The 27,586-nt window shown below is 33.0% G+C and overlaps 1 protein-coding gene across 5 annotated transcripts in view; it reads left to right on the plus strand.

Annotated features, from left to right (window-relative positions):
- The window catches only part of LOC128859582 (tyrosine-protein kinase Src64B), a 187,049-nt gene that overhangs the window by 83,372 nt on the left and 76,091 nt on the right, over window positions 1-27,586 (plus strand). For all 5 annotated transcript variants that reach the window (XM_054096515.1, XM_054096512.1, XM_054096513.1 and 2 more), the window contains exon 4: window positions 26,040-26,081. The gene's annotated coding sequence lies outside the window, so the exon portion shown is untranslated. The remainder of the gene's footprint in view (window positions 1-26,039; window positions 26,082-27,586) is intronic.

Consider the following 27,586-nt stretch of genomic DNA (forward strand, 5'->3'; position numbering starts at 1 on the left):
TCTAGTATAAAACTATTAAATAAAGAAGAAATAGAAAAAGAGGTTAAACAAACACAAGAATTTATTAGGCAACATAAATCTCAGTTTAATAATAGAAGTGGTTTTGTTCAATGTTTAAATGATGCACTTAAAAATAATGATCATGTATGGCATGAATATGCTGTTTGTATTATGAAAAGTGTTAAAAATATTAAAGATTATAATATTGAATTACATTCAGAATCAAATAAAATATTAGTAAATGAATTATTAAATGAGAAAGCTATATTAGAATTTAGTTTAATGAGTTATGAAGAAATTATTGGCAAATTAAATGATGATATGTATGAGTTACAAGTAAATTATGATATTCTTGAATCAGAACATAATAACCTTATAAATAGCATTGAAAAAAAAAACGCTGCATTAGCTGAAAAATATAAGAACAATTTTATTAAAAGACAAAAAGCTATTGAAGAATCTAAAACAATGAAGATTGGACTAGTAAATAAAAAAATTACAACACAAAAACTCAATGATTTATTGAAAAGTGTAAGTAAAATGAAATAAAAAAAAAAATATTGTTAATAAATGAATACTTGTGTTAATATTATTCCATATCAAAATGATTGTATATCACAGTTATACATAATTGATGCTAATAATAAATATAATGGAGGATGTAGATGTGTCATAATGGATCCGTCTTTATTAAAATTAATTTCTATTGTAATTTTTATTGTAATTGCAATTCTTATATTTTATGCAATATATTTAGATATACAAAAAAAGGTAATTGAAAATGAATGTAAAAAGATTAACAAAAAAAAAAATATTAAAAATATTTAGGATTTTTTCTATTGCATTAAATGAATAATTGTAAAAACAATTTTGATAAAAATAATCAATTATCAAAAATAGATTTTATTATTTCAAATGGAATAGATAAAATAATGCAAAATGAATACATTTCAATGGTACTAATTATTATTCTATTAATAATGTTTTTTTATAATTTGATAAGACAATTAAATACAAGACTACAATTATTTTAAACATAGGTTTCGACCTAGTCAAAACATATTAGTAAATTTTTAATAATATTTTTTAGTTAAATAAATGAAAGAAGAAAAAGGTATCGAATCTTATGACTTTTATGAACATTTGCCATCTAATTCTACACTATTAAATGAATATGGAAGACCAATAGAAATAAATATTAATAATCAAGACATTAAAACGTTACCATCAAAAAGTTTACTTAATATTAGAGGTCAAATTATTGCTAAAGATAAAGATGGTAAAATATTAGATAAACTTAATCCTGATAAAATAAATTTTGTGAATAATGGTATAATAAATCTGTTTAGTAAAATTACATATTTTATTAATTCAGTTGAAATTGATAAAATTGAAAATCCTGGAATAAGAACAACAATTAAAGGCTTAGCATCATTTTCTAATGATTTATCATTAAATAATGCTGGTTGGCAAATTGTAAATAAAGGTAGTGTTTGTAATAAGAAAGGTTATTTTTCTGTTAGCATTCCATTATGTATATTAATTGGGTTTTTTGATGATTACAAAAATTTCATTTTTAGAATTAATCAAAAATTAGAATTAATAAGATCAAATGATGATACAAATTGTTTAATTATTGATAATAGTTTAAGTGATCATACTTTTTCTATTGATATTAATCAAATTATATGGAGAATGCCTCATGTTAAATTTTCAGTTGAAGTTGATCATGAAATTAATAAAAAAATTTCAAATAATACAAACTTTCAAATGTATTTTAGAAATTGGAGATACTATTGTACTACTGCAATTCCAGCTGTAAAGACTTATACCTGGAATATAACATCATCTAGTGCTAAACCTAGATATTTTCTTATTGCATTTCAAACATCAAGAAATCAGAATAATTATGAAGACAATAGTAAATTTGACCATTGTAATTTAGAAAATGTTGTAGTTAAATTAAATACAAATAGATATCCAAACTATGATATGCAACTATCTATTAATCAAAATAAATTTGATACATTATATAATATGTTTCTAGATTTTAAAAATTCATATTATGGTTCTAGTATAAATAATTTACCAATAGTTAATTGTGATACATTTTTAAAAGAATATCCAATAATATGCATTGATACATCTAAACAGAATGAGGTAATTAAAGAGGCTGCTATTGATATTAAAATTGAATTTAAATGGACAGAAGATTTTCCATCAAATACAGTCGTTCACTGTTTAATTATTAGTGATGATAGTTATTCATATAATCCACTAACAAATCAAGTAATGCATGTTTGACTTGTTTTTTTTTAATTTTTATAAAATTTAAATTAACTAAAAATTAATTGAAATAAATATGTAATTAATTATATTAATAGATTAAAAAAATTTATCTAAAATTCTAATTATGGATGGTCATTTAAAAGTTACTAAATTAGATAATAAAATTAAATTAACTATTCAAAATTTTGATACTCATAAACCAATAAAAAGATTAAATGAAATATTTCCGAATATTATTAGAGCAATTATTTGTGGACCAAGTAATTGCGGAAAAACAAATGTATTATTAAATATATTATCAAAGATTTATTATTCTGATATAATAATTTGTTCAAAAACTTGCTATCAAGAAAAATATAAATTTTTAGAAGATATGATAATTCAATTCAATAAATTGTGTGTTAAAAATGATTTGGAATCTAAAGATATAAAATGTTTATCAATTCAATCTCTACCAACACCTGAAAATATTAAACAATATTCTGTAATAATATTTGATGATATCTCTACAGAACAACAAGATAATATTTCCAATTATTTTGCTTATGGTAGACACAATAACATTTCTTGTTTTTATTTATGTCAAACATATTCAAAAATTCCTAAACAATTGATAAGAGATAATGCAAACTATATAATTTTATTTAAACAAGACAAGACTAATCTGAAACACATATTTAATGACCATTGTAATGATATTGATTATGATATTTTAAAAAATATGTGTATTCAATGTTGGAAAGAACAGTTTGGATTTTTAGTAATAGACAAAGAACAAGAAAAAAATGATGGTAGATATAAAAAAATGTTTGAATTTTTCTTTACAATATAAAAAATGTTTGAATTTTTGTTTAAATAAGATTTTTATTTTTTATTATTTCCATTTATTTTGGAAATCTTTATATTTTTCATTTTTTTCATCAAAAACTATATCTAATATTTTTCTATATTTATATAATCCATCAATGGTGGGCAGCAGATTTACTAATTATGACAACAGTTAATGTTAGAATTAATAGAGGATACAAATATATGCTTAATGTAATTGATACATTTTCTAAATTTGCTTATATAGAACCATTAAAAAAGAAAGATGGAAAAACAACTTCTGAAGCATTTTTAAATATTATTAAAAAAGCAGGTTGTGCACCAAAATTACTTCATACAGATTCTGGTAAAGAATTTTTAAATAAACATTTCCAAGAAGTTTTAGATAAATACAATATTAACATGTATCAAACATTTAGTGAAAAGAAATCATCAATTGTAGAAAGATTTAATAGAACCATTAATGAAAAACTAAAAATACGATTTGAAATTCAGAAAAATACTAATTGGATTGATGTAATTGATAAAATATTATATGAATATAATTACAAAGATGTACATAGAACTATTGGTATGAAACCTTGTGAAGTAAATGAAAAAAATGAACAATTAATATTTGATAATTGTTTTAAAATTAATAGAAACAATTTAGAAAAACCAGTTTTTAAAATTGGAGAAAAAGTAAGAATTCAATCACATAAAAAACAATTTGAAAACAAATATAAAAATAATTGGACTCGAGAAATATTTTATATTAGTAAAATTTATCCATCTAATCCAATAACATATTTAATAAGAGATTTAAGTTATGAACCAATATTGGGTAAATTTTATAAATTTGAACTTCAAAGAGTTCAAATTTGAAGTTTCAATTATTTTGCGTCCACCCTCTTCTAACGCTAAATACATACTGCACTTGTAACCATGTTTGACAAAGTCAAACGGTTTCGACAGAGTCGAAACATGTGTTGATGTATAAAAGCTTATCAAATATTATGCTTATCTTGCAGTTTGTGACTCGTATTCAACAGTATTTCATTTTTTTTTGGTTTGTGCTTATGCTTATTCTATTTATAGATTGTGAGCAATGTTGATAAGATCAGCATTGCTTGCTTTGCATACTACTCAGCTGTAATTACATTACTTCAGAATATGATGTTTAGATGAGTTGGTTAAGCAGTTGGAATTATAACAATAATTTTGTTGCAAGTTCAAATCTGACTCAAAGACTCTTGTTTTGAGGAGTTCGTCGTTTTTTTTGAAAGGTACTTTAAAAAATAAATGTATCCTTTCTTGTTTTTTTTTTTTTGAATAGATTACTTTAAATATTTTGTAATAAATATTTAAAATTATCAATCAATAATAATCGACCCAACTCAAAATTTTTAACTTTTTTTTTATTTTTGTTTGAATAGATTACTTTAAATATTTTGTAATAAATATTTAAAATTATCAATCAATAATAATCGACCCAACTCAAAATTTTTAACTTTTTTTTTTATTTTTGTTTGAATAGATTACTTTAAATATTTTGTAATAAATATTTAAAATTATCAATCAATAATAATCGACCCAACTCAAAATTTTTAACTTTTTTTTTTATTTTTGTTTGAATAGATTACTTTAAATATTTTGTAATAAATATTTAAAATTATCAATCAATAATAATCGACCCAACTCAAAATTTTTAACTTTTTTTTTTATTTTTGTTTGAATAGATTACTTTAAATATTTTGTAATCAATATTTTAACATTTTTTCACTTAATAGACATCGACCCAACTCAAAATTTTTAACTTTTTTTTTTATTTTTGTTTGAATAGATTACTTTAAATATTTTGTAATAAATATTTAAAATTATCAATCAATAATAATCGACCCAACTCAAAATTTTTAACTTTTTTTTTATTTTTGTTTGAATAGATTACTTTAAATATTTTGTAATAAATATTTAAAATTATCAATCAATAATAATCGACCCAACTCAAAATTTTTAACTTTTTTTTTTATTTTTGTTTGAATAGATTACTTTAAATATTTTGTAATAAATATTTAAAATTATCAATCAATAATAATCGACCCAACTCAAAATTTTTAACTTTTTTTTTTATTTTTGTTTGAATAGATTACTTTAAATATTTTGTAATCAATATTTTAACATTTTTTCACTTAATAGACATCGACCCAACTCAAAATTTTAACTGTACCAACCTAAATATTGATTACTAGTACATCAAAAATAGATATCTTTAATATCTTAAAAATATTAACTACGAGTAACTATAATTTAGGGGTGGACTAAATCGACCCAATTCAAAATTTTTAACTTTTTTTTTGAGATAATATAAGCTAAAAAAATGAGTTAAATGTTAAAAAATGTTAAAATTTTGAGTAACTGTAAGTTAAAAAAATGAGTTAAATGGTAAAAATGTTAAATTTTTGAGTTAAAATGATAAAAATATTAAAATTTTAATATTTTTGATATTGCGTTGTAGCCCGGAATATACATACTACTTATATATATATTATATATATATATTAAAAAAAGTACAAAAACTTGTAAAACAACACTGAGTTGAGCTGTCCTGCACGATACTTTGTTTGTCAAGCTGGTGCCTGTAAACTACGCAGCACTTTGTAAACTCCGTCTACAATGCTTGGGGGAGGAAAATATTTCAAATAATAACATCCAGAACCAGCCAAATAAATTATCGCATAAAGCCTTGCCACATATTGCTGACCTCACACGCCGGCGTTGGAAATGTAAGCTGAGGTGGTGGCCACATACCTATACACATAAGCCGATAATTCAGTGACAAACCGCTTAACCTTCTCCATTTACAGCGGCAATGCAAGCAACGGCGGTGACGAGCCCAATGTAAATATTTTATATGACGCACAAGAGAAAAAAGAGAGAGAAAATAAAAGCAATAGTTATTGGTAATATGACATTCCATTCATTCGTTCATTTTATGCAAAGTGGGGTTGCTGTTGAATTTATGGGTTGAGATTTCATATTTTTAAACAAAATGTAAAGAAAAGCGCAAGTCACTGGATACTCTGTCAAAGCAATATTTTATTCCTGTTAGCATTTTATATTTTGCGTCTTTCGCTTCTCTTTCAAAGTGTAATTCTTTAGAAAAGTGCGTTCAAACAATGTAAAGCTCACACATACTTACATACCACACGTATCATAAATATATTTATGGGCGACCTTTCACTAGGCTTGCCTTGAATGTGCACTTCACTTCTACTAATAGTACGGGGCTTTTGTTTGAAGCTAGCCCGAGGCGCGATTTGCGGGTGTGTATGTATGCAGCTTTAAGAAGGTTTACATGCAGCATTCTATGAAAAAGTTTGTTGCACTTTATTTGTACTTGCAGTTAATAGACTTTGCGACACATTGATGCATGACACGGCTAGCTTAATGCTGCTACAAAATTGTGAGAATTCTGTGTTAAGAGCTTGAAAATGTAATCGTCGTATTGTGCATGCTTTTATTGTTGTTGTCACTAATAATAGGACTATGAATAAGTTCGTTACGGTTTTACAACAGATGGCGTAACTTGATTATTATTCCATCGATCCACATTTCCAAACATTCATTGGAGAGCTACTGTCGTAAGGCACAAACGTCAGTATAAGTTTTTTATTTGAAGCGTAAACAACAATATTTTTACCACACTTGAAAATGTCGAATTTCGTGCCAAATAATGTGTTTTTGCGGGGAATTCTTCTTCATTATTTTAATATGAAGAAAAAAGCAGCCGAAAGTCATCGTATCTTGGTGGAAGTTTATGGTGAGCATGCTCTATCTGAGCGAACGTGCCAGAAGTGGTTTGCACGCTTTAAAAGTGGTGATTTTGGCTTGGAAGACGAAGAACGCGAGGGTGCGCCGCCAAAGTTCATGGATACCGAATTGGAGGAATTGCTCGATCAAGATCCGGCTCAAACGCAAGAAGAGGTTGCAAAAACTTTGGGAGTTGATCAATCAACCATTTCCAAACGTTTAAAAGCCATGGGAATGATCCGAAAGGTAGGCCATTGGGTGCCGTATGAATTGAAGCCAAGAGACGTTGAACGCCGTTTTATGGCATGCGAACAACTGCTTCAACGGCGCAAAAGAAAGGGTTTTTTGCATCGAATTGTGACTGGCGATGAAAAGTGGGTCCATTACGACAATCCAAAACGTCGGGCAACGTATGGATACCCTGGCCATGCTTCAACATCGACGTCGGCGCAGAATATTCATGGCCTGAAGGTTATGCTGTGTATCTGGTGGGACCAGCTGGGTGTTGTGTATTATGAGCTACTGAAACCGAATGAAACGATTACGGGGGATGTCTACCGACGACAATTGATGCGTTTGAGCCGAGCACTGCGAGAAAAACGGCCGCAATACGCCGATAGACACGACAAAGTTATTTTGCAACATGACAATGCTCGGCCACATGTTGCACAAGTGGTCAAAACATACTTAGAAACGCTCAAATGGGATGTCCTACCCCACCCGCCGTATAGTCCAGACCTTGCGCCATCCGATTACTATCTCTTCCGATCGATGCAACATGGCCTGGCTGACCAGCACTTCCGTAATTACGATGAAGTCAAAAAATGGATCGATTCGTGGATTGCGGCAAAACCGACCGAATTTTTCACAAAGGGAATCCGTGAATTGCCAGAAAGATGGGAAAAAGTAGTAGTAAGCGATGGACAATATTTTGAATATTAAATTTGTAACCATTTTACGTCAATAAAGTTTCAAATTTCGAAAAAAACCCGCACGAACTTATTCATAGTCCTATTAGTATTTTCTTTTCTCGAAAAAAGTGACATCATTTCATGCCGACATTACGAAAATGTTGCCATACACCCGGTGAAAATTTTGCATATTTCATATGTAGAGGATAAAAAAATCCACATATTCGCCTGGTCAGAGCAAAACAGTTTGAACAGAGAAAAGGAAAATTCGACAGCTCTGGCGTAGGGCGGAGTAAATGCCGCATTATTACGAGAAAAGAACACATCATAAGACAGTCTAATTAGACAATATATACGAGGGACGATGAAGAAGTTATGAAAATATGGTATGTTATACAAGGTGGCGCAAAATTAATCATCCAATTTTCTTTTTGAATAACTTTTTTATTAAATAAAAAAAAATATTTTGATCGATGGAAATCTTTATTTTGCTCTTTACGCGCTTGTCTGTTTGTATACTCCAGCTGTCCAATTCTCAAGTGTCAAATATGATTGATGTGCAGCGACATTTTCAAAAATTATAAATCTGCCGATGGATGATTAATTTTATGCCAGCTTGTACAATATACAACATGAGAGAAAACTATAGTAGCAAAACTTTTCTGTTGTTTTGTTAATTTTCATATATTTGTTTGTTAGGCATGGTTCATTCTACTACAAGTAGCATATAGCTCAATGTTTCAAATTCTAATTAAAAAAATTGAAAGAATACTCTGCAAAATTAAACAAAAAAAAATTTCCATCAAAATTGAACAACTTTTGTAGTCAGAATTTTAAGAAAAACTCTGTATATGCAGTTTTGTAGCCCATTAAATTTGTATAAAAAAGTAGCCAGCTGAAACTGCGCGTTAGTTTTTTGGACAACCTTTGGTTGACGATGTGATGCATTTTCTTCTACATAACGGATGCTCGAAATTTTTGTTATATGGATAAAATGCACAAAAGGCGCCGCAAAAAAAAAATATTATATATACATATATATCAATAATTGAAGTGATTTTTGAGACACTTCAAACTGTTTTTTTTTTGTTTTTGATTATACAAAAATTCCAATTTTTCTGAAAATTCTGATTAAAAATTTTGAAATTTTGACGAAACTTTGTTAAGGGGTTATATACCTTGTGTTTTTCAAAAAAATCAAAATAAATTTTATTTCTTTATCGTAAAGTACAATCCCTTGAGAACATTTTCCAAAAATTTCATAGAGATCTGAGCAATAGATCGAAAGTTACAGCGTTTTAAATTGTGCGTCGTCACGTCCTGAGCGTACGGCCTCATGCGGCGCTTGAAACTTTAAACGCGATTATCTCAAAAACGTGTTTTTCCAAAAATGCTTTTGCGGTGGACGCGATTGCAAAAAAAGTATTCAACCGATTTTTATAATTTTTTTTTTAAATTGTTCGTAATTGATGTCGCCTCTTAGTGAACGATCAACTTTTTATGTATAAATTTTTATTTTGCAGATATGAATTTTTTAATGCCAATTTTAGGACTGTAGAAGTGGAGTTTTTTAAAAACATGTTCCTATTTTCACAAAAATCAAAATATTTAATATATTGATCGTTCACTAAGAAGATATAACCCTATACTAATGAAATCTTTTCGATTTTTTGATTTCAGTTGACTTGGTGGACTTGAATCGCGTCCACCGCAAGCCTCTTCCAAAAAAAGGGTCTTTGGGGGAAAACGCCATAACTCCGCCATTTTTAAATATTTTTACACAAACAAAGCCTTTTTTTTTCTTTAAACATTGTAATATCCAATAATAAAAACTTTTATACAATAAAATTATTGCTACATATCTTTAAAAAAAACCCAACTTTCGCTAATTTCACCGGACCACAAGGTATATAACCCCTTAAATTGTTTTTTTAATTCTGTATCAACTTTTAAACTTTGAAATGGTGCGTGTTATAGTATGACCTATATTTATAAAACACTGAAAGCTGTGACACTTGGTCTTTCCGATGAAGTTAAATGTCTAGAAGAAATCTTGGATAAGAAGCTGACTTGGGAGGCACACGTTTCACTGAAGGTGAATCGCGCATTAAGAATTGTTGTGGCGTCGGAGCATGGTTAAGTTCTCACTCCGGGAGCTATACAGGCTGCAAATAAGTTTATGTTTATCCATTACGGGTGCCATGAGTACAACCTCTGGCGATGCTAAATGCTATGATGCTTGATTTGCTGCCTTTGGATCTTAAAATACAACAGGAAGGAATAAAAGCAGGGTCCATAAATATGGTTTCTGGCACGAAGACGGAATTCAATCAGGGAGGTTTAACGGGTATTTTCTTTACCGAATGAAATAGAGTCTGGAGCCGGATGGTACTTAAACGATATTAATAAGTATCACTATGCTATAGGGTTAATGGCAACTGTTTTCCAAACGAAAGTCTTTGCCATCCTGAATGTAGCGGGATGGATAATCGTGAGGAGATGGATGGGGAAACAGATTGCATTTTCAGTGACAGTCAGGCTGCACTGAAGGGCCCGGAGAACGCGAGGCAAACCTCAAAGATAGTACAAGAATGTAAGAAGAAGATTAATTCTGTCGCAAGATAAAACAGGCTTGTACTTGTATGGGTTCCAGGACACTCTGGTGTTCAAGGAAACGAAATTGCCGACGAATTGGCCAACCGTGGATCAGCGGTTCCCCCACAAGGGCCAGAACCAATAATCGGAATCAGTTCCACAAGAATCATGAATTGGATCGGCGATTTTGTATGCAATTTACAGAAAGAGCGATGGTCCGGTCTAGAACGCTGCAGAACTGCAAAGTGTTTTGAGACAAGTCCAAACAGAAAACTGTGGAACCTTCTACTAAAACTTGGAGGAAAGACGTTCGGTTGATGGTCGTTATTATTACAGGGCACAACCCATGGGGCCAGCATATGACCACCATTGGAATCATTGAGGACACAATGTTCCTGCCTTGCTTGGAGGAGGTGGATAGAACTGAGCACTTTCTCTGTGAGTGTCCTGCCTTTGCTAGAACAAGGCTACGAGTTTCGGATTCCGAGGTCGTGAGAGTGAGTAATATTCGTTTTCTAAAACTGACTGGAGGATATTTACAGATTTGCCAAAGAATCTGGAAAATTCTCACAGGACAAACTACCTTTAGCTCTGTCTCTATTCTTTCCTCTCTCTTTCTCTGATACTTTTCTCCTTTCCTCCTTAACTATCTACTCTCTTTACAGAGCTCTAGATACAATGGGCTTTATAGCCTGAGTGTTTTAGGAGCCACCAAATCTCTTGGTGCTCCTTAGCGCGACCTATTCGCGGTTTTGAATTCCATTGCTACATTTGTTAGCTTCAATCTACAGACATGAACAAGTATTAGTAACAAGAGTTTTCTTTATATTGACTTTTCTTTATTTCCCTAGATTTTCATTTGGACGATTTGGTTGAAATTTTGTTGGTATTCGGATTTTATAACCGCGACTTTACTCGTATATCCTCATTGTTCATGAGTTTCTTGCTTAGGAGGTGAAGCGCCATCAGTCCTCGTTGTCTTCTATATCATCTAATGTTAGAACCAGGAAATAGGCTGCTTCGTCAGGGTGGCACCAAAGGGAGCGAGGTATAGGTAGGTGGTTATCTTATATATGTTGAGTATGCGAGGTCAATTCTAGAGCGCAATTAAAATTCGTTCTCTCCTACTTTGTATTTGATTTATCAGATTAATCTTATTCGCCCGAATTGTTTACTAAATAGTCAGCTTGACTTTATTTATAAACCAGCTTTGCAGTGATAGTTTGTCTATATGGTCCAGTTAAATTATGTTTACACGCCCAATTTTGCAGGCTCAAACATAGTTTAGAAAATTCATTACAGTTAAACTATCAGTGGCCCTTAGGGAAATGAATATTAATGCTATGGTGTCCTTGACGGGGAATTCAGCCACACTGCGGTAGCATTAAAGCTTTCACTGCCACTGTAGCTTCATAAAATGGTGGCCGGAAATAACTGAACATATATACTCGTCCACAAGCACACCCACCCTCTCATAATGTATTACTCCTACTTATATACCTACCTATTATTCCCTGCAGTTCCATGCAGGAGACTTGTGTATATTTCTCATTCATTCATAATTTCCAACACTTGAAGGTGTTATGTGTCTACAGCAGTTGGTGATATGCACATGCACAGGGGTGGAAAGTGCTTTGAAAGCATTGATGCAGCTGGTAATGTTCTATGCATGTGTTGGAACTTGCGGTTTTTGTGCTGTAAATGATTTTTTGTGCACATCTTGATATGACGGTGATTCGTTGGGAAAAGTAAGTATTTTTAACACTCTATAGGAAAATCTACTGACTTCGAATTGGTGCGGCTCTTACGATGTTGGAAACTTAACAAAGTAACACAGTTGAAAAGTCTCGGGCCTAACAAAGAAAACGCGTTTTGTTTTTGTTCAAAATTCGCTTTATTTATCAACGTAATTTCCACCAAGAACAACGCAATCATTCCAGCGCCGCTCTAACATTTCAATACCGTTTTTAAAGAACGATTTATCTTTTGCCTCAAAATAGGCCTCAGTTTCAGCGCTATGCCTCTCATTTTAGTAAAATTTCTTTCCAGCGAGCATTTTTTTAGGTCTGCGAACAGCCAGCAGTCGCTGGGAGCCAAATCTGGCGAATACGGTGGATGCGGGAGCAATTCAAAGTTCATTTCATGTAGTTTTGCCATTGTTTTGATTGACTTGTGATACAGTGCGTCGTCTTGAAAGTGAGCAAACGCGGCTCTGTTCATCTCATAGTCAATATAAAGCTAACACTTTATTTTAATATCTTTGCGATGTCAGTATGTTTTTATGTTTTCTGTGTATCCGTCTCATTCGGACGTCCACTGCGTTGTGCGTCATCGGTGTCTCAACGGGCTCTTTTGAAGTCAGTAAACCATCATTTTATTGTTGTTTCTCATGGAGGGGAGTCCCCATAACACTTTTCAAGCCATTGCTTCGCTTTAACGGCTTTTTTCCATTAAGAAGCTGTCTAAAATTAAAGCACGAAACTCTTTTTGATCAATTATTTTGAAAATAACAAAAGTGGCGTCACTCTTAGCACCATAACTCACGAACTAATGAATAGAATATCATAAAATTTTAACAGCTGTTTCCTTAAGGTTAGTATTACCTGAAAAAGGGGCGAATGCAATAAAAATAGTGCCAACGATGAGCTAGTCCCGGGACTTTTAGCTTGTTTGAACATATTTTCTTTGAATTACGACCTTAGCCATACAAAGATTGGACAATTCGACACTTTAGAACAATCAGATTCTTGCACGGTCCGCATTTTGTGTAGTCGATCCCATACCAAGCAGAAACTTCAACGCTCTCGCCATGCAAAACGTCTGAAGCGGTTACACGATATACTTATACATAAATTGTATATATGTATGTATATACATAAGTGGCGCTTGCACCCGTTTTGGATGTTGTTCCACAAATAAAGGGACCCACCATTTCATGGTGTAGTTTTAATTCTTTTTTTAGTTTTATACACTCTGAGAATTGCCATTGTCTGCCTAGGGGGGCCGTTATTGGAAGAACCTTTTCTATAATTGTGTGTTTCGTGCCCGGGGTTTCGAACCCATGCACTAGCGAATGGTAGCCACATACCAACTCATTCGGCTGTATGAGAGATGTAGCTTAGATCGAAAGAATCGATAAAATTATCTCAATGTTTGAATAAATTCAAATTATTATAACCTTAAAAAATTACCAAGAAAACTTAAAAAGCAGCGTCCTCCGGTGGTCATCATTGCTTCTACCTTTCCCTACAGGGGATGTGTGCAAATGCACTTGGGAATGTAAAAATTTATCGTGAATGTAGAAAAATTTTGCCAAAGCCTGCAGGTGCGCGTGTACGCAAATACATACAGAGGCCAGTAGCTGCTGTGTCCTGGTATGAAGTTGGTGAATGAAAACAATTTAAATACGAAATGCGGAAATCCAATCTATGCACATACTTACATACATGCAGGCGTATGTATCTATGTACGAGTAGATTCTAGCAGCTAGAATAATATTTTCATTTGAATTTTTGTCATTATCATCATTTGAAATTTGTATGCAAAGTGACACTTATGAAGCTTAAAGTGCTTTAATTTTCGTGATTATCATTGAAAGCATGCTTCTGGGCGCAAAAGCAGTGCAGTGTTGTTGAGAAAGCGTACACTTAAAGATGAGAAGTTGTCATGCTTATCGTACTCAACACAATTTTACGTGTACACACAATTTTCGTCTCGACCCAAAAGTACCTGCCCTTTCGGATTTTTCTTTTGTTTTTGCTTTTTTGTTTTTCTTTTGCCGAAACTGCATTTGTGTCCACAGCAAATAACAAATGCGAAGCGCTAAAGTGAAAAAGTTTGAAAAACGTGAAGAAAGTGGACTAGAGCGCCTAAGAGTGTATGTGGGCCTCTGTCGTCCAGTAGCAACGAATTCTAATTAAACTACTTTTCGAAGTGCATGCGGTATATACACTCACATATATATTTAGTATGAGCGTATATTAACATATGTGTGCGTGTGTTTAAGTCATGCTGTGAGCGCCTAGTTTTTTTTGTGTTTTTTTGTTTGAAGTACATAAATGTCAGCAAATGTGGAGCACGTCATGTTTATGCAGCAATAGCAGCAGTGGCAGTAATCTGCTCTTGGCTTGCTTACCAGAACGTTGCATTTGTTATAAATGCAGGGATTACCATGAAATGGTGCATCCATATGGTTGATATGCAGAAATTAATCGCTGCTAGGTACTGGCCACATGCAAGGCTTGACACCTCATCGAATCGAATGCGATGTGCCATAGTGTCAGAGTGTCAGACTGACTAATGAATGCTTACATGCCTATGTGGTGGAATCGCTTCACTTTGAGTGTTGGCATATGCTTTTCCCTTTACTTGTTCGATTTCTATTTGAGTTCATTTGAGTTATTACTTGTTTATCAGGGAAGATGTATTGCGATAGCATTGGAAATACATAAATTTAATTTCTTTGCATTTACGTCGTACTTACATGCAAATCCAGATGCATTAGGGTGGCCACTAAACTTTCTTCAATTTCATATTTACTAGTTCTTCTCCCCCATACAAATTATGACCACCCTAACTTACGTATTACACATGGAGATATGTATATATTGATTTATTATAGGAGAATTTTAAATTTGTCGGAAGCCCATAAATTAAATTCAAGAAACATTAAAATGAAATTAGTAAAAGTTAAAAGATATGTACATATGTATGCACATGCATATGCAATTATCTAAAATCCCATTAAATAACTCGGTTTAAAAATGAAAATTAATTTACAAAATCCAGTATGTCGATATTTTCATCGAAATTTGTCAGCAACTCCCACAGAAAACAATAGTCGCTTGCCTACCATGCATTCTACTGTTGTTTTTTTATTCTCTCTTAATTAGTTTGAAATCTACGCGATTTATGAATGAATCACAGCAGATTATTGTGTGTTAAAGGGTTCAGATTCATCTCAACGCGTTCCGTGGTTTCGGTAATGCAACCAATTTATTCTATATACACTAACGAACTTAATCCTTAAACATTTTCAGTTTTAGCATATTTCTGGCGTTTTGGTTGAAATTTGAGTTTTGGTGCATTAAGAGACTTATACGAGTAGTAGAATTGTATGCCATATATTTTTGTACATTTGGCAACTCTGTCGAATAAAGACTGTTTCTGTGCAGTGTGAATTAAATATATTTAAATATTCGACGTTTTCTGTCGAAACAAAACTTATAAGCAAGGAAATTCAAAACACCTATTGGAAGGGAAAGCTGGAAGCTGAAGTGCAGTAAGTTGGCCAGTGAAATACAACCAAAAGTGCTGAAATACAAATCTTCCTACGTGGGACTCCTACTCAGCTGTCAACGACGATTGGCCTTTGACCCGAGCAGGTGTTGCTGTATTTGTAGAAATTTATATTTTAGTACTAAAAAGCTCCTTGTGGTTCTAAAACATAATAAATAGCAGTTGTATTAAATAGATCCTAAAAGTAGGCAAACATTTCTGGTAAAGAGAAATTGATATAAATTGTCTGGTACAATATATTTATATTACAATACTTCATAACATACTGTTAACGTATTTGCAATTTTCATACTACATATATAAGCGTTGAGTTTATGTTGAAAAACCCCTAAAATCATCCCTTAAATTTATATATATGTATTTATTGCTTAATTCATACTAACAAAGTTGATCCGGATGTATTTGAAGATATCTCGCGATTTACGATTACAACAAACACCTCAGATTAAACTTATTTTGCTTCTAAGTAAATCGCATAAACTAAACTCTGCGTTATTATATGAGACGATCGTGCACCTCCACCGGGAGGTGGCGGAAATCAAGCAAAGCCAATTGCAACTAAAAATAACCAGTACGAAACAATAATAACTCAGTTATCAGAGAAATTAAAAAAATTTGGAAAAGCTATGCGCCGATCTCAAAAAAGAAGTAGTACACCTTAAATCAGAAAATTGCCAATTAAAATCCAATGTTGGAAAAAATGCACTTCAAATAGAAAATGCAAATGATAAAATATATGAAACCGATGAAGAAGAGCTAACCCGTGAAACGGAATGGATACTCAAAAAGAGATCCAGCAAAAAGAGGAAAGCCGATTCTTCCCCCGAACTATTGATTTCTTCACCAATTATTCAAAATCCTCAAGAAACCAAGGAAGTAAAAAAAAAGGCCCATCGACCTCCACCGATAAAGGTCTCGGTAGAGTGTAATTACCAACAGCTTTTTAACATAGCGAAAGTTGAGGCAAGCGAAGAGTTTCAAATTAAACTGCTTAGCAACAAATATTACAAAGTATCTACCAAGGACCCAAATGATTATAGGAAAATTACGAAAGCACTGAAAAACAAAAATATTTCATGGTACACTTATGAAGATAAGCATTCAAGACCAATTAAGGTCATAGCCAAAAATTTACACCACTCATGTGACCCCAAGGATATAATTTCCGACTTGAATAAACAGGGATTAAAAATAACCAACGCGATAAACAAATTAAAATGGAAAACTAAGCAACCGCTTGATATGTTCCTTCTTACATTTGAAACTTCGGAAGACATAAATAAAATTTATAATATAAAAACCATACTGCATTCAGTAGTCAATATTGAACCAGTTAGACAACCAACGTTTATACCTCAATGTAAGTCCTGTCAATCCTTCGGACATACCCATAACTATTGCGGAAAGCAACCTAGATGTGTTAAGTGCGCAGGCAAGCATCAAGCTTCTCTCTGCACAAAACCGGAGGAACATCATCCGAAATGTTGCAATTGTGGAGAAGCCCATCCGGCTAGTTACAGAGGTTGCATTGTAGCAAAAGAGCTACAAAAGATACGTGACAAGCAAACTAACAAAAATAAAGCTACTACCGGAACTTTACACCCAAACAAAGAAGTAGCTGAAGCCGATAATAAAGATGGGCTACCTGAAACAGAAAATAAACAGCAAACTCTGCTATCATCAGATACGGCACCAAAGGTGCTTACATTTGCAGAAGCATTGAAGGCTAACAAAATTGAGGAAGATAACATTTTGAAACTGATCCTAGAGAAACTAACAAAACAACATGAATTCAATTTGGTACTCGAAAAAAGACTGCAAAACGTCGAAAAATATCTGCAAAATAAGTCATAATGCCAAACTTCCTGAAAGTAATGCTCTGGAACGCAAACGGGCTTTTAAAGCATCAAAAAGAGCTGGAATTTGTTTTAGATTCTCAAAAAGTGGATGTATGTTTGATTGCAGAGACACACTTCACAAAGGAGTCATCAATAAAAATTAAAAATTACAATGTTTATCACACTATCCACCCTAGCAACCGTGCAAGAGGAGGCAGTGCAATTATCATCAAAAAAAACTTGAAACATCACGAAGACCAAAAAATATTCACGGAAGAATTCCAGGTAACAACTGTTACGATATACGCCAAAACTGAAATATCAATTTCCGCGGTATATAGCCCTCCACGACATACAATCAAATGCGCCCAATATATTGAACTGATAAACAGCCACAACAATAGATTTATAATGGGTGGCGACTTCAATGCCAAGCATACTCACTGGGGATCGCGACTCACAACAACCAAAGGAAGAGAACTTTACGATGCACTTAAGAAGACAGGATGCATTGCTATATCGACGAGCAGCCCAACGTACTGGCCAACAGATCCACATAAAACACCGGACTTAATTATTTTTTCATCGCTAAAAAAGTATCAACCGCTTATGTAAACATTGAGAATGGCATGGATATGTCATCAGATCACTCTCCTATTTATCTAACACTGCACGAAAATGTAACGACAATACAACATCCTTTTAAACTGACTAACCACCTTACAGATTGGGATTACTTTAAACACATTTTGGAAGGCCCAGATGACCACCTGCCGATAATCAGCACAAAGGATCAACTCGATGACGAAGTACTTCGATTGACAAATAACATCCAACGCGCAGCTTGGCAGAGTACACCAACTATAAGGAAAACCATTTCAGGTCACAAGTATACCAAAGAAATAAAGGAAATGGTATTGAAGAAACACAAAATACGAAGAAGATGGCATCAAACAAGATCACCTCTTGACAAAGCTCAGCTAAATAAAATAACCAAAACACTTAGCGACGAAATTAAAGCGTACAAAAACAGTTCATTCACAAAATACCTGCAAGAATTAACAAATGAACGGAAGACAAATTATTCACTGTGGAAATGTACTAAAAAATTAAAACAACCGTTATCTCAGAACGCACCCATCAAGATACATGGCAATAAGTGGGCCAAAACAAATAAACAAAAAGCAGATACATTCGCAAACTACCTCGAGGAGACGTTCACACCATATGGATCGGTAATGGATGATGATATGGATCACGACGGCGATAGCAATGCTATAAACGAGATCCCTCCGGTTTCACAAGACGAAATATTAGAAGAAATTTCATATCTAAAGATAAAAAAATCGCCAGGCTACGACCTCATTACTGCTGAAATATTGAAACAGCTCCCGAACAATATTATTGCTATATTGACGAATATCGTCAACACCACATTTAAGCTAAAATATTGTTCAATATATTGGAAAACAGCGGAAGTCGTTATGTTCAATAAGCCAGGTAAAGATACTCACGATGTAACATCATACAGGCCTATCTCCCTTCTTCCAATACTATCGAAAATGGTGGAAAAATTGTTAATCAAAAGGATCAACATAATAATAGAAAACAAAAAAATTATACCGACGCACCAATTTGGATTCCGCACGAAGCATTCGACTATCGATCAAGTACATAGGATAGTGCGAATAATAGAAAATGCTTTTGAAGAAAGAAAAACCTGCTCTGCGGTATTCCTTGATATATCCAAGGCGTTCGACAAAGTATGCCACTATGGGCTACAGAAGAAAATAAATGCGTTGCTACCCAAGCAGTACTCCACCTTCCTACATTCGTATTTATCCGACCGTTACTTCAGAGTAAAACAAGAAGATTCATATTCATGTCTCAAACCAATCAAAGCAGGGGTTTCCCAGGGAAGCGTACTTGGCCCTCTATTGTATTTGCTCTTTACATGCGATCTGCCATGCAATTCAAACTGCGTAACAGCTACTTTTGCCGACGATACAGCTATTCTTTCGATAGGAAACACGGAAAACACATCGACATCACAATTACAATTAGCCATAAATGAAATATATGACTGGACCAATAAATGGCATATTAAATTAAATGAAAGCAAGTCTGTGCATATAAATTTCACCCAAAACAAAATCAAATATGTTCCAATATATTTAAATGGTAGACAGGTTCCATACTCAAATACTGCAAAGTATCTGGGCATGACTCTAGACGCCAAGCTAAGATGGAAAGCCCATGTAAAGAAAAAGAAAGAAGAAATGGAATTAAAATACAGAAATATGTATTGGCTTATGGGAAAGGAATCAGCACTATCCACCAATAATAAAATGATTGTATACAAACAAATTCTGAAGCCTGTATGGTCCTACGGCGCACAGTTATGGGGTTGCTCCAGCCAAAGTAACATTCAATCTATACAAAGGCTCCAAAACAAAATTATTAAATGTGCAGTCGGTGCTCCGTGGTATATCCGTAGCTCCGATCTTGAACGCGACCTAAATATTGACTCGGTGGTAGACACGATAAAAAAGATAGCAAAAGCCCATGATGAAAGGTTAAAAAACCACGTCAATACGGAGGCCACTATTCTCGCTAATCCAGCTAATTGGAGAAGAAGACTGAAACGCAGAAAGCCCAAAGACTTAATGTACTAACCACACCTTAGCGTTAACTGTTGTATATACCTTATTTTCTAAATTCTAAACAAATTGCTCGTTAGTTAATAAAAATTTTTCTTTGTAACTAGTCGCAATGTAAAATAAAAAAAAAAAAAAAAATATATAATATATATTTTTGTGGTACATTTTATATTCCTCTGTCATGAGTATGTTTTGACTTTTCTGTTGTCTTTTACATGGAACTACTGAACACTTTATATATCTAAATTGTAAGGATCATTCGGAATCAAGAGGGGACGTAGGTTCGAATCTCGGTGGAACACCAAAATTAAGAAAAAGTTGTTTCTTATAGCGGTCGCCCTTCGGCAGGCATTGGCGAACCTCCGAGTGTATTTCTGCCATGAAAAAGCTACTCATAACAAAAATATGGTATGTGCAAACGGAAGGAAACTTTGACCCTGCCAAAGACTTTTTGCATGTGTCATTAAAAAATGAATCGATCTTCGGAGTTCGGTTTTATTTCGGAGTGATTTTGTGGCGCTCGAAATAAGTCGCATAAGTCGGATGATGAATTCACGATGTTGTTCATGTCAAAAATACTTGAAATCTTTTTATAAGAATGTTTGTGCGGTCTACTTCGAACATTATTTGAAGTGGAAAGTTGTGCTGTAACCGTGTCAGAAAAATCAAGGTGTCCCTGAACCCAAATGTCAACATTGGACTTAAGCGCATAAGATATATTGCCGATTTGTTTCACTTGTTTAGAACTGCAAAGCAAAAAGTACGATTTTTTCTTTGTTTGCGGGTCTGATAATAGGAAGTAATTTACTACTTCTAAATCATAGCTAGTCGAACTTTGGGTCTTAATCCTTATATCCAATAAAGTCTGCTTGGTTCGTATAAGTAGAACCATTTCCATTTCAGCACGAATATTTTCAAAACGCGCAAACATGCGCCTGTTTTTTCTTTTGATTTCTGTAATGGATGAAGAACCAATGAATTTTAGTTCGGTTTATTAGTAGAATGCCTTCATTTTTTGCACCCCATTTGGGTGCAAACCTGATTGCCGTTGGAATATATCGCAAAAAGGATAACTCCACGATAACGTAAACAAAATTCCTCGCAACATTTTGAAAAAATGTGGGAATCTGGGAAAAAAATAATGAAAAATCAAAGTGAAATTTCGATGAAAATTAGATGAAGGTTTATAAATTTTCCACAAAATTTTAAAATTTGATTTACATATGTGGTTTTTGAAATAGAATTAAATATATTTTTATACCAGGTTATTCAATAAGTTTTACGTATCGATAATAAAAACTTAATTTTATGGTTTGCAATGCACTTTATTATTCAGTATAGTCCCCAGGAACATTAATACCCTTGTTCCAAGGAGATTTCAATTCACGAATTCCATTCCTATAGTGGAAAGGCTGCAAAATACGCTTCCCGACCTGTTATGGCCTCATCACTTGATGAAAAATGCTTTCCACGCATGTGTTTTTTTAGGTCTGGAAACAGATGCAAGTCGCCAGGGGCCAAATCTAGTGATTACCATGGATTCTCCACCAATTCGAACTTTACTTCATTCTTAGCACTGGCACGGAAACCTATTACTCTAACACATAAGATTTGTAAATTTATTTATAATTCTATTCAAGAAAGATTCAATAAAGAAGATGAAGAAAAATCATGGATTTTAGCCATTGTCAAAATGGTTTTGTAACACGGCGCGTTGCTCTGATAAAAAAGAATTTTTTCCTTTTGCAAACTGGGTCTTTTTTCACGAATTTTTCCTGCAATTGGTCTAAAAGGTTACAATAATATTCAGAATTTTTTGTTTTACCAGTTTGCAAGAAATCCACAAACAAAATTCCACTTGCATCCCAAAAAACTAGACCGATGTCTTGAAACGAACTTGTTTCGGAGCCGAAAAGGTATGTTCACACCACTCTTCAGTCTCCTGTTTGGATTTAGGATCATGGTGATAGATCTAAGTTTTATGGATACTGACGAAACGGCGCACAAAATCCACTTTATCCTTTCGAAAACGCTCTAAATGTTGCTGAGAAAGTCGCATTCGAATGTGTTTTTGTTCCATTGTTGGGAATGCGGCACGTATTGTACACACAGCTTTCTGAAATCTAAAATATCGCTTACACTGCCCAATGAGATGCCTAGGACTGCTATTAAATCTCTTTCAGTCACTTGAGAATTTTCCAATACGATTTCCTGTATTTTTTCTACGATTTCTGGTATTGCTGCTATTTGCCTTGCGTCCTTGACGTGGATCGTCTTCAAGGCTTGTACGACCACCTTTAAATTCAGCAACCCATTTTTCTAATGTACTAATTAATGGCATTCGTTCATAAATTTCCTTTACTTTTAAACCTTCCAAAAATAAAAATTCAATTACCGCACGATACTTGAATTTTTCCATTGTAGAAAATACTGTGCCACGTCGGCACTAAATGGCAGGTAATCAAAGAGTGAATTGACATTGGGCAACGCATATTGCGAAAAGCATATGCCTACTTAACATTTTTTTATCACGCTTAGATTTGACAGACTGCATTATCTTCAGTTTGTACCTTTAGTGTTAAGGTTAATCATAGATTTGATAAAATGAAATGAAATTCGAAAAACCGCAAATAAATAGACCTGCAGATGGAGATCGCCTTGACGTATCCAGTGACTGAAAATATTTCTGATAGCTATTGCTTTTTATCTTTTATATTTTTGTTTTTGCAATAATAATAAAATAAAAGAATTTCCTTATCTTATAATGCATTTTATAATGTGTTTTCTTAGAGTGATTTTACACAATATGTATTTGCGCCTGTACATGCCATTTTAACACAAATGAAATGCAGTTGCACGTGCATACGAGGCAAATATATTTCTATTTTCATCTAATGAATAATGCAAACTAGAACAATATACGAATATAGAACAATATATAAATATGTATGCAATTACGCGCATTTTACTTACGCCGAAACAGGCAGAAAACTTGTACCTGTCATTGTGTACTGATTGACACGTAACCAGTTAACTGTTTTTTAGGTAATTACTTCGAAAACTCATTCATTGGTTATTAATAACTAAAGCTTGAAAATGAGCAATTAAAATAAAAAATATCTAAAAGCAACATATTTACATACACAGGCGCATGCAGGCATAAATTCATATGTAGGAAATGAAGTAATTTATTTCGTCGCTTATTATTCAAATTACGTTAGTGAAATATTTGTCATTTGTAAATACAAATTGCTTTAAATGACAGCTGTACGACAAAAACTAAACGAATTTGATATACATCAAAACATGCTAGGTCTTGAGTGCGTTTTGTACCTACACGTGTGTATGCACATGTGCCTTTAGATATATGACACACATATGTGCATGAGTGTGAGTTACGCCAACTGGCAAGTGACTTTAAATAAGCCGCAGGGCATGACTACATCCGTTCGATGGGCTGGTGTGTGCGTGTGCCAATCAATTTGTTGCAGGTCGTAGCAGAGTTCCAAGCGGTCGATGCCCGGTTTTAACATGCAGACAACCTTACAGTATCTGTCTAAAGAATTGTGGTAAGAGTTTCTCATAAAGAGTAGACTTTTGGTTATCGATGCGAAAGCAGAAGCTTAAAACGACAAAGCTGCTGAGTCACGTCTCAACCCATTAGAGCAAGGTAAGATTGTTGAAAAATAATTTTTAAGAGCTCTTGCACATAGAGGACTACAGTTGTCTAAGCCTTTGATTTTCAAAGTTCATCTTTGTCGAAAAATCTTGCCGCCTTGAAAACTTGATGAAATTTGTATATTACGTACGGTGGAGAAAAAAGAGAACCGCTTACCTTACTTAAGGGCCTTCCAAGAATGAAATATCCAGTTTTAGTGATGATTTGGAGCTGTACATATTTCCAATGAAGAACCTGGCTCAAAACATTTTGTTGAACGATTAGTGAGCTTGTACCAGCCCATTTAGCTACTGAATATTGTTCTGGCGGCACATTTAAGTTAAATAGGTCATCCGTCAATATTATCATTCAGACAGAGCGAGCATTGATTGCTTTAGCAAACTTTGCTTTAGCAAACTATGCTTGGAGATGTTTATATGTCTCATGTACCCGTTAGACTTAAATCCCTTTTTTACCCTTTTATTCTTTGGTAATCATTTTCTAGGAAGGCCATCTGTTTTTTACTTGTAGTTGAGATACATTTGCTTCTCAATTTTGTAGTTCGGCATCTTATTCCATCTTAATTCAGCCTTTTGTGTGAATTATTAGTGCAGTTGTCTCTTAATAATTCATGAACTCGTTGGACCCAGCTCTGTCAACTTGATCGGCCAATCCTTCTTTTAAATGGCATAGAAATTCAGTAAAACTCTAACTTTTTTCGTCCGTTTTTCTTGTGAGTCAAATTTATAATTTGTAATATGTTCTTATCGTTCATAATTTAATGCGCAATTACTGTAGTTTTAAATTCTCTGTACATGTATACTTTGTTCTGAATTTTTGATGCGTTTTCGTCGTTCAATTTCCGTCTTCGATGAGTATTGTCAACAAAGTTAGCCATTGAACTTTGTGCCAAGGGTTTCTTAGTGAGTTGGTTTTTTTTGTTTGCGTGTTTTGGAAGTTAACTTCTTTTAGCTTTAGGCTGAATCTGTTACTGCTGTCGAGCTCCCACAGAAAAGTTAATATATTTATGAGCATTTGTGGACTCTCATGACGAAGATTAGTGCAGTTGGTGGGTAGTAAGCGCTTAACGGAAAGTTTCAATTGTCAATATACTTACTTATATATTTTGTTTTCCCATGCATTTGAAACCTAAAGTAAAACAAAAAACAAAAACAACTTTAACTATTTGAGAAAATATTGTTATATCCGAAACTGAAAATTCTATTGGGTCTGATGTAACGGGTTGGGAATTTTACAATTTTTCTTACAACTGAAATTTAAGTATTTTTTTATTTATTTAAGTATTTTTTTAATAAGTATTTATGATTGATTGGTAAGTTGGTTAAAGTGGCGATTCATCCAGAATACAACTAGCGCTTCCGCACCATTTTATTGCCACATTCTCACTACCAACTTGTTTCAATATATCCAGTCTATGCGGTTTAAGAACTTTATTAGGTTGTTTATGTCTAAGCCCATTGTCAAGGGTTGACATTCGCTCCTTTCATAAGGCAGGGCATTCACAGAGGAAATTAAAAGTTGTTTCTTTTTATTCCCCTGTTGCTTACAACTGTGACAGTGTGTGTTGTGAAGGATGTCCATTTTGCTCCTCCATAGACCAGAAGCCAGTTTTCATTGCTGTGAGTGTGCAGGCACTACTTCGTTTCTGATCGTTTGTTTGTGTTTTAGGTGGGCCATACCCTTCTGCCAACTTAGCTTGTTGTCTAGTCTCTTCATCTACATTCAGCGATTTGTAGATAATTTTAGGAAATTGCATTCTTGATTGTACCCACTGGTGTGAATACCGATTACGCAGGAATATTATTCATGGTGGATTCTCCTCTTGTCAGTTCGCTATCACTCGAAATTTTCCTAAAAATTCTGACTAAAAAGTTTGATAGTTTTATAAAGATTTATTGAATTTTTTAAAATTGTATACCTACAAAGTTTGAAACTTTGACTTCTTGTTTTTGTTGTATATAAACTGTACTTTTATAAAACAAAAAAATATATAAAAGAAAAGAAAGAAACAGTGCAATATGTTGCGCTACCATTATTATGAATACAGGTGTGTGTGTGTACATATGTACATATGTATATTTTTGAATTATATGGTATTTCTGTATTTCTGATTTTTGTAACTAATCAGATGTTTTTTGTTGTTTATTTTCAGGTATGTACGAGCATGTCTCAACCATGGTATATATGCATTTATGTGAGTATAATCTTTAGAGCAGATACTTTCTTAGATTTTTTTGCCAATATTTACAACTAAAAGTTATAATTCATCTATTTGACAAACATATGTTAGATTCGTTTTGACCTGCATCAAATAACCTTTTAATCCAATATTTAAATACAGAATCTTAGGTTGGGTAATGCTGAAAGCGCCTCGGCAATATTATGAAGATGTTAATAAATAGATCAGTTTTGAGAGTGAAATTTTAAAACTTCTGTCGCCAACAAATACCTATTGGTATCTTCTTCTTATATTATAAATGCCAAAGTATTTTTTTTTTTTGGGTTTATAAACTTCTAAACTTCTCACTGAGTTGTTACGTCAGTAAGTGGTAAGTCGTGCAAGTTCTTTTGGATGCTGGAGTGGCGTGGATATATTTACATTGTAGAAGTGGAGTTTATAGCCCCCTTTATTTTATGCTCGGAATGTATAAGTAGTTGAACTATCGAAAGGAAATGTTTTTGGAGAGAATGATTGAAATATTTCGAAAACTCGTATTTATGGCTCAAGAGAGTTTATATTCAGAATATATATGAAATCAGTATTTTGGAAAAAATATTTTTGTAGGAAATGGGGCCCCTAATTGGTCGTGTACGAGTATTTATTGCTCGATTTATTTGCCAGTATTGTATTTATGGCTCATTTAGGTTCGTATTTACAATATACATACATACAGTGTCACGGTGTCTTTCACAAAAAGATTCGCATTTAAAATTAAGGGGTCCCGGTGGTCTAGAGCTCGAAAATTCAGGGTATTTTCAGGAATTTTTTTACAATAAAAAAATGAAAAACGATATTTAAATTTTTTAGGTTTTTTATTTAACTTCTCTTACATACAAAAATGAAAACAAAAACTTTTTTTTTAATTTTAATAATTTTAAAAATGGCGCTGATGTTGACCCTCTCGAAAAATTGGGACTGGACAATGTTGTCCATTTTGGCTCTTCTATTTATCTGAAACACAAAAACTAAACAAATTATTAATCAGTATGACTGTAGCTATGTCCCGTACTAGAATTTAAAAAAAAAAAAATACTAAATGGCGCGGTTTTGAATTTGACATTCTAAAAATCGAGTATTTTTCAGTTTTTTAATAAAAAAATACGAAATAATTGAAATAATAATGTGGTTCTAGTACGGGCGATGAAAATGTTGTTTTCAGATGATTCGGTTAGTTTTTTTTTTTTTCTGACAACACCAGACCGAAAAAAGTAGTTTTCAGATAATTGAGTTTAAAGTTTCGACCATTTAAATGCGACCATTGATGCCGCCGCGTGACTAACCTGACTTTACCTGTTAAAACGGCTGTAGAATCGAAAATACTGGGAATATCCTTCCTAATTCTTAAAAGCCTGTACTTTCGAAACACCAAAAACAAAAAAAAAAAAAATGGATTTGTTGGAAATTCTACACCACCGGAACCCCTTAAAAAAAAGTTTGTAAAGTTTTTACCTTTTGTTTTTAGTTATGCCATATACAGG

The sequence above is a fragment of the Anastrepha ludens genome, chromosome 4 (genome assembly GCF_028408465.1).
Source record: "Anastrepha ludens isolate Willacy chromosome 4, idAnaLude1.1, whole genome shotgun sequence".
NCBI classification, from domain to species: Eukaryota; Metazoa; Arthropoda; class Insecta; order Diptera; family Tephritidae; genus Anastrepha; species Anastrepha ludens.